This window comes from Salmo salar, chromosome ssa12 (genome assembly GCF_905237065.1).
Source record: "Salmo salar chromosome ssa12, Ssal_v3.1, whole genome shotgun sequence".
In the NCBI taxonomy this organism is placed as follows: domain Eukaryota; kingdom Metazoa; phylum Chordata; class Actinopteri; order Salmoniformes; family Salmonidae; genus Salmo; species Salmo salar.
The window spans coordinates 20,783,613-20,791,575 of record NC_059453.1 but is presented as its reverse complement, the minus strand read 5'-3'; positions in this window follow the sequence as shown (position 1 = coordinate 20,791,575).

The following is a 7,963-nucleotide window of genomic DNA, read 5'->3' as shown; positions in this document are numbered from 1 at the left end:
TGAAGCATCCAACAGGCTTTGGTACAGCTGTTGGAGGTCGATACATATCAAAGTAGTGATATTTCCAAACTTAAAGACGAGTACAACCAGAGATGTGTGTGGCTTTGGTACAAGTACATAAGATTGAATCCACTGGACAAGCCAGGAATGTTTGGTATAAATGCCTCAGTTGACTCCTAACTATTCAACTTGATATTTCCAAACCATGAAGACGACAGCATAACTTACGACAAAAACACACGTATTTGTTACAAACCTTTTATTAAGATATTCAGATTGTTTTTCATAATGTCTTTTTTACAGTAGTTAATGTGCAATGATCTTTATTACTGGGTCACAGTTAGGATTTCACAAAGTTATTGGCACTTGGAACACGGAAAAAACACTGGCATGTACATGGGTAGGCATCAGGAAGAGGGGGGGTAACAGCATGTACATGGGTAGGCATCAGGAAGAGGGGGGGGTAACGGCATGTACATGGGTAGGGGTCAGGAAGAGGGGGTAACACGGCATGTACATGGGTAGGGATCAGGAAGAGGGGGGGTAACAGGCATGTACATGGGTAGGGATCAGGAAGAGGGGGGGGTAACAGCATGTACATGGGTAGGGATCAGGAAGAGGGGGGGTAACACGGCATGTACATGGGTAGGCATCAGGAAGGGGGGGTAACGGCATGTACATGGGTAGGGATCAGGAAGAGGGGGGGGCTAACACGGCATGTACATGGGTAGGGATCAGGAAGGGGGGGTAACAGGCATGTACACGGGTAGGGATCAGGAAGAGGGGGGGTAACATGGCATGTACATGGGTAGGCATCAGGGAGGGGGGGGTAACACGGGATGTACATGGGTAGGGATCAGGAAGGGGGGGGCTAAACATGGGATGTACATGGGTAGGGATCAGGAAGGGGGGGCTAACGGCATGTACATGGGTAGGGATCAGGAAGGGGGGGGGTAACGGCATGTACATGGGTAGGGATCAGGAAGAGGGGGGGGCTAATACGGGATGTACATGGGTAGGGATCAGGAAGGGGGGGGGTAACACGGCATGTACATGGGTAGGGATCAGGAAGAGGGGGGGGTAACATGGCATGTACATGGGTAGGGATCAGGGAGGGGGGGGTAACGGCATGTACATGGGTAGGGATCAGGAAGAGGGGGGGTAATACGGCATGTACATGGGTAGGGATCAGGAAGAGGGGGGGGCTAACACGGGATGTACATGGGTAGGGATCAGGAAGGGGGGGGTAACATGGGATGTACATGGGTAGGGATCAGGAAGAGGGGGGGGGTAACATGGGATGTACATGGGTAGGGAGAAGGAAGAGGGGGGGGGTAACATGGGATGTACATGGGTAGGGATCAGGAAGAGGGGGGGGGGGGTAACATGGGTAGGGATCAGGGAGGGGGGGGTAACATGGGATGTACATGGGTAGGGATCAGGAAGGGGGGGGTAACATGGGATGGGGTCGTCGGGAGGAGCATTAGCGTGGATATTATCAGTAGTATATCTTTGACAACACCACTGCATTAGGTTGTATTTTATATCCCAAAAAGCTTTTATTTCTTTTTTTATATTTTATTTAGTCTGGGTTATTTTTTTTAATCATAACTCATGCTGCAAGTGAACAACTAACAATCAAACTTCAATAGTGCTTCTATGTATTGTAAGAATGTACAGTTTAATATACTGTATTTATAGTGTGAAAAGAAATCTGCAACGGGGACAGACCTCGACGGCACCAGAGACAGGAAACCAAATCAAAGAGAGAGAAGTCATTCTCGGTTGCTGTCATATCTCTCTATGTAACTGAGGTAATAACTTTCACAAAGCATCCCACTTCACAGCCAATACCTTGACTGTATTCTATGTCAATATGAGACTTGAGCTATTTTAATTGTTCTGGTCTGTCTGTACCTGAACTAACTGTACTGTAGCCTTAACGTCTCCTGGGTCATATTCATTAGGGCGCACCGTAGCGAAACGTTTTGGAACGGGGAGAAAAAAAACATGAGCGTCTCTTATTAGACAAGTTCATGCAGTCCCTCCCCGTTTTCAGTCCGTTCTGTGCCTAATGAACACGACGCCGGGACTTATGAGGTTAGTAACGGTCTGAGGCTATGGCTGATGGCATAGGAGGTAAACTGTATCTGTGTAGTTGTAAACACATTAAACGGGACACTTTCAGTGAGCAGCCATGCTGTGTGTGTGGTTTGTGTATCTCTGGTGCGTCAGGGTCCTTATAAGGAGCGGTAATACTAGTAAATGTATCTCTGGAATAGACGTTTGGAAGATTGCTGTCAGTCAGCGGTTGCAGAGAAAAGCACAGATTGGAGTCAGACCTGGGATCAAACACTATTTGAAATAATTTCAAATACTTCATCAGGGATTGATTGAGCTCGTCTGGCTTAATGGACCCAATAGAATTGTCCTAAAACGGCATACCCGGCCCATCAGATTCTCCAGGAGGGCTAGAGCTCCAAAGTATTTTAAAGATTTAAAATACTTGAACCCAGGTCTGATTTTAACTGCAAGGAAACATACAAGGATTGACAGGCCACAATGCAAGCAGAAATGGCCTTGTCCCTTACCACTGGTCTAAGGTCAGATCTGGGTAATAGGGTCATCTGGTTCTAGAGCTGTGGTAAAGGGGTTTACTTCTACCTATAGCCTGCCATGCAGAGAGGACCGGTTGGGGGGGGGGGCTACCATAGTAATAGAATGGCTTCCCACCCCCTCTCCTCCCTCTGCAGAGAAGAGATGTACAGTCTTGTCACTAGGACCCAGGGTGTTACATGACCATGTGACCTGACCAGGGGGATAACCTCCCTCCGCATTGGTTGGTTGGTCACCACCCCCCAGAACCTGCCGGGGGGGGGGGTGTTGTGGTGGGTACAGTAACAACAAATTAACACCAAATAAAAATATAAAATGAATAATAAAAAATACAGAAATGAAGGAAACTACAAAAAAAAATCATCCTCACAAAGAGTTGATTCCCCCCCATTCATTCCCACACCGGTTCATTAGTAGACAGCGTAGCAAATCATTTCGCAACGGACAAAACTTCGCAGCAAAAACTAGACTTCCTATTGGACAAATTTGGTTAGTCACTCCACGCTTGTCAGTTTTCCACCGTTTGGTGCGTAATGAACACAAACCTGGATCCATCGAAATAGAACGGGCTTGGAACCTCTAACCCCCTCAAACTCAACTCTGGACCTGGAAGCCAGTTCCACTGAATGTTTTCATTGTTACCCTCTAAAACCAGGGACTGATTTAGACCTGGTAGAACAGAAAACCAGCAGGCTCGGGACGGCGTAGGGTAAGAGTTGAGTACCCCTGCCTAACCCATTATGCCATCATTGACTTGAATGGGGCGGTCCGTTCTATAGATTCTATTTCTATGCCTGGATCACACTTCTGCCACCAAATACCACTCCACAGATCGTTCTAGAGGGACTAAATAGAGAACGTGTTGACAAGGTGCCGAGGCGTTGGCTAGCGGTCTCTACTATACCGTTAGCGCTCACCCAAAGGTGCTTTATTAAAGATTATTTCACCCTCTCTATTTCCCTTTTATTCGTCTGTGGTGCCGAGTGTAACCAGGTAGCGACAAGAAGCAACCCAGTGAGCACAAGACATTGAAATTGCGTATTGTAAATGTAATTTAAACGTCTTTTGCTCATGGGAAGACAGACGGGTAGATACATGGAGCATGACGAAGAAACAGAAGCATTGTATTCCTGTCAGGATATAGGCTATGAATAAGTATTTACTTGTCGCTGTGTATTGACTCCAGCAGAGCTTACGTTAGCTATGGGGATCAACTGACAAAATATTTGGTCTTAAACACAATGGGGACTCCATCCCCAAAGCACATACTGACAGGTCTTTTTGAATGTAGAATTAAAGAATACAAGACTAGTCGAGACAGAAAGCCAAGCTCAACCCCTGTCTCACTGATGTAACATTTCAAGTGATGTAACATTACACTGCCCTCTATCGGTAGGATGATGGTAATACCAGGCAGCGCAAGAAGTCCCCCCCCTCTCTGAGTTGTAGAACCAACACCAGACACTAGGTGGGCGAGTACTTTATGAGCATCACAATCCAGCAATTCTCTTGTGGACAAACAATTTTGGCAATAATGTTACTTCTGGGTAACCGAGATTACAATCCAACCACCATTTCCCTGGCTGGCACAGTTTATCATTATACCATTTAACAGATGCTTTTATCCAAAGCAATTTAGTGATGAGTGCATACATTTTACGTATGGGTGATCCCGGGAATTGAACCCACTATCCTGGCATTGCAAGCGCCATGCTCTAACAACTGAGCTGGACCACATGAGACAAGAGCCAATCACAGTCAAGTGAAGGCAGAAGCTAATTAACTTCCAGGGAATTCTGGATTTCAAGGAAATGTACAAGAACATAAAAATGTCTGATGGATATTATAAATGGTTATTCCTAGTAAGGAATTTAAGAGATATAGTCCCTTAGGAGAGACTGGCATACCAGCTAGTGGTGCTCCCACAGTCCATCATCCGTCTGTCTGTCTGTAAACCAACCAACCAACCCTCTCCTCCCTCCCAAAAGTACACAATGCAGTTTCAGTACGGTATTCACCCCTTCTCGTGTCCAGCATCAAAACTGCCCCCTCCCCTTCATTACAGCACAATGCAAAAATATGTGGATCTCTTTCCCTAGCTATTTTACACTTTCAGAGTTCGACCTCCTTAATGACAGAACACTTGGCAAGTTTGTAAAACGTGTTAATGTTTGAATTAGTAATCAGGACCTAAAACACTACAGTACATAGCTTCTCTTAGCAACACTAGTATTTACACACTAGCGTTGCTAGGAATTAGCTTGCAAAAAAACGGAATAGTCAGCCGGAAGACAGGAGTGAAATAAAATTACATTTCAACTTACTCTGCCGATTGTCTGTAGAGTTGGTCCTTATGCAGGGGGAAATTAAGCAAAAAACATTTAGTAGAACATAACTTAAACCCTGTCCAAACGTGGGTCTATTGTCCCACTTCCTCTCTGCTTACCTCAGGTCAAAATAAAAGTCTGGCACGTGCCCCATACCTGCACAAAAAAGCAAGCACTTGTGAGGGACTTTTATTTTGACATGAGGTAAACAGAGAGGACCTGAAGTCCCTGAGGAACTGCATGGGGTCTACAAACAGACCTTTAATTATACTTTCCATTCAGGTTTTTTTCTCCATTTCCCCCCTGCATAAAGACCAACTCTACGGACAACGTTGAAATTGACTTAACTTCTGGCTTACGGTGGACTATTCCGTTTTTTGCAAGCTAATTCCTAGCAACGTTAGTATGTAAATACTAGCGTTGGTAAAAGCAGCTATACAGTACACTATTTAAATCTGTAGAAATAAAAACATTGGTAAGTATAAACAGAAAAACAGCAACATTTCCTACAAAGCTCTTTTCTAAAATATGGTCTAGTATTTTTTTTAAATGTCATTTCTGGCCCCGTGAAACAACTTCCAGGCGCATTTAGAAATGGTGTGCTTGGCCAGTGTTTCTACATGATTCCTCACTCACTCGTCCTCCTTTTCCTCGTTCTCCTGTCCCCTCTCTCAGTAGCATTGGACTTGATAAAAGTAATTCAAAAACAGACAAACATGGATGCATCCCAAATGGCATCCTATTCCCTATTTAGTGCACTACTTTTGACTAGGGCCCATATGGCATCCCATAGCATCCCATAGAACTCTGGCCAAAAGTAGTGCACTATATAAGGAATAAGGTGCCACTTTGGGACGTAACCACAGACACCCCTGGCCCCCTAGCATGGAAATCAAGTCCACGTCCCAAATGGCACCCTATTCCATAAAAATATTGCACTACTTTTGACCAGAGCCCTATGGGCCCTAGTCAAAAGTAGTGCAGGGAATAGGGGATTGATTTCAGCTCTGCTATAATGAAACAGTCTGAACTTCCAGGCTGTCTGCCTGACGACTCACTACATACCTCAGTCAGACAGCCATCGTTGAAGTCGGTTGTGGTGACGTCACAATGAGGGGTGTTGTACAAAACCAAGTCATTACCGATTGGAGCATCTCGAACCAATCAGAGTAAGCCAATGACACATTTTTTAAAACGCAGCTTTACTCACGTGTGTTCTGGCTCTGGCCCAACCCATCGCTTTCTGGGACCAATCACAACTGTTTGAATGTGTTTGCGTTCTAGAAATCGTCAGATCCATAGCGTAGCATTTGGCCGGAGCAAGGAGTCTGGGCAGCCAGGAAAAGGTTACGTCACCCCGCCCCTTACATAAAGAAACAACATGTTTATCTTTGTTGCAAAAAGGCCGAGGATCTTCTCCCTCTCTTCAGTTGTCCTGACTGCAGTTAAGTACCAGAGGCCTGCCACAATGGCTCCTACGTCCTCAGACTTTAAACAAGCAGGAAGAAAGAAAAGCACCCCCCCTCCCCTCCATCCGCAAGAGGTAGGGTAACAACCATGTATCTAGAAACGTATAGAACAGCACCACTCTCTCGCTCCTTCCCTCCTAACTCCCACTCCCTCCCATCTTCCCGCTCAAGTCTAGGGATTTCACATAAAAATAAAGTCAGTTAACTTGGAATAACAACAATCTTATTAGTATAAACATCTAAAACGGACTGTGTCTCTCTGTATTAATATTTAGATAGAGAGACCATCGACAGGGAAATTAGACCATCTTCAACATCATCCTAGTCTTAGTCATCACTGCACTTTTATAAACAGACACATTTTCAGCCTGCAGTCTCCTAAAGGGATTGGACGCCTGGTTGGTTGGTTTGACACATGCATTGCCCGATGCAGAGACATATATATACAGTACCAGTCAAAAGTTTGGATACATCTACTCATTCAAGAGTTTCCTTCAAGATTCCAGGTGAAGCTGGTTGAGAGAATGCCAAGAGTGTGCAAAGCTGTCATCAAGGCAAACGGTGGCTATTTGAAGAATCTCAAATATATTTTGATTTGTTTAACACTTTTTTGCTTACTACATGATTCCATATGTGTTATTTCATAGTTCTGATGTCTTCACTATTATTCTACAAATAAGGAAAAGCCCTGGAATGAGTAGGAGTTCAAACTTTTGACTGGTACTGTACACACACACACACACACACACACACACATACATACATACGACTGTCACACCAGCACACAGGCAAGAAAGGACACTCCTGGACCGACACACACACACACACCAAGTCATCCTATCAGGCAGTCCCATCTGTTGTTTAGACAGTTACCACACCAAACACCCCCCTCCTCCTGCCAAACAAACATTCGCTCTCACACACACACACACACACACACACACACACACACACACACACACACACACGTCATTCACATACACAACACGGCCGCCATTTAGCTTACATCCTAAACGGCACCCTATTACCTACATAGTGCACTACTTCCTTTGGGACAGAGCCATAGACCTGGGTCACAAAGTGGAGGCTGAATTGAATCAGAATAAAGTGAAGCAGTGAAGCTGAATGAGATCAGGACTCTGAATGGGATGTAATGGTTTGTTTAGTGAACAGTTTGATGCTGTCCCCTCCTCCCCTCCCCTCCCTCCCTCCTCCCCTCCCTGAGCCAGTGTTTCATCTATATTCATTTTGCAGCGGTGGCCCACCACTCCTACATTATTGCCACAGAGGCAAAATATGTAATTTTATTTAAATAATTAATTAATTTGTCTATATCTATATATTTGAAGAATATATATATATTCCTGCAAGACACGCTTTTAAATGGACAGTTGTTGGCTCAATGACTGGAAGTCTATGGGAACAGCTAGCATGTCATTGTGCTAACGCCAGTAGAAATGCTGTGTGTGTGTATGTGTCTATAGGCTTCCTTCCTCTCCAGACTAGTACTGTATGTCTCTCCTACTGAGTCAGACAAACAGTCTCCTCTCA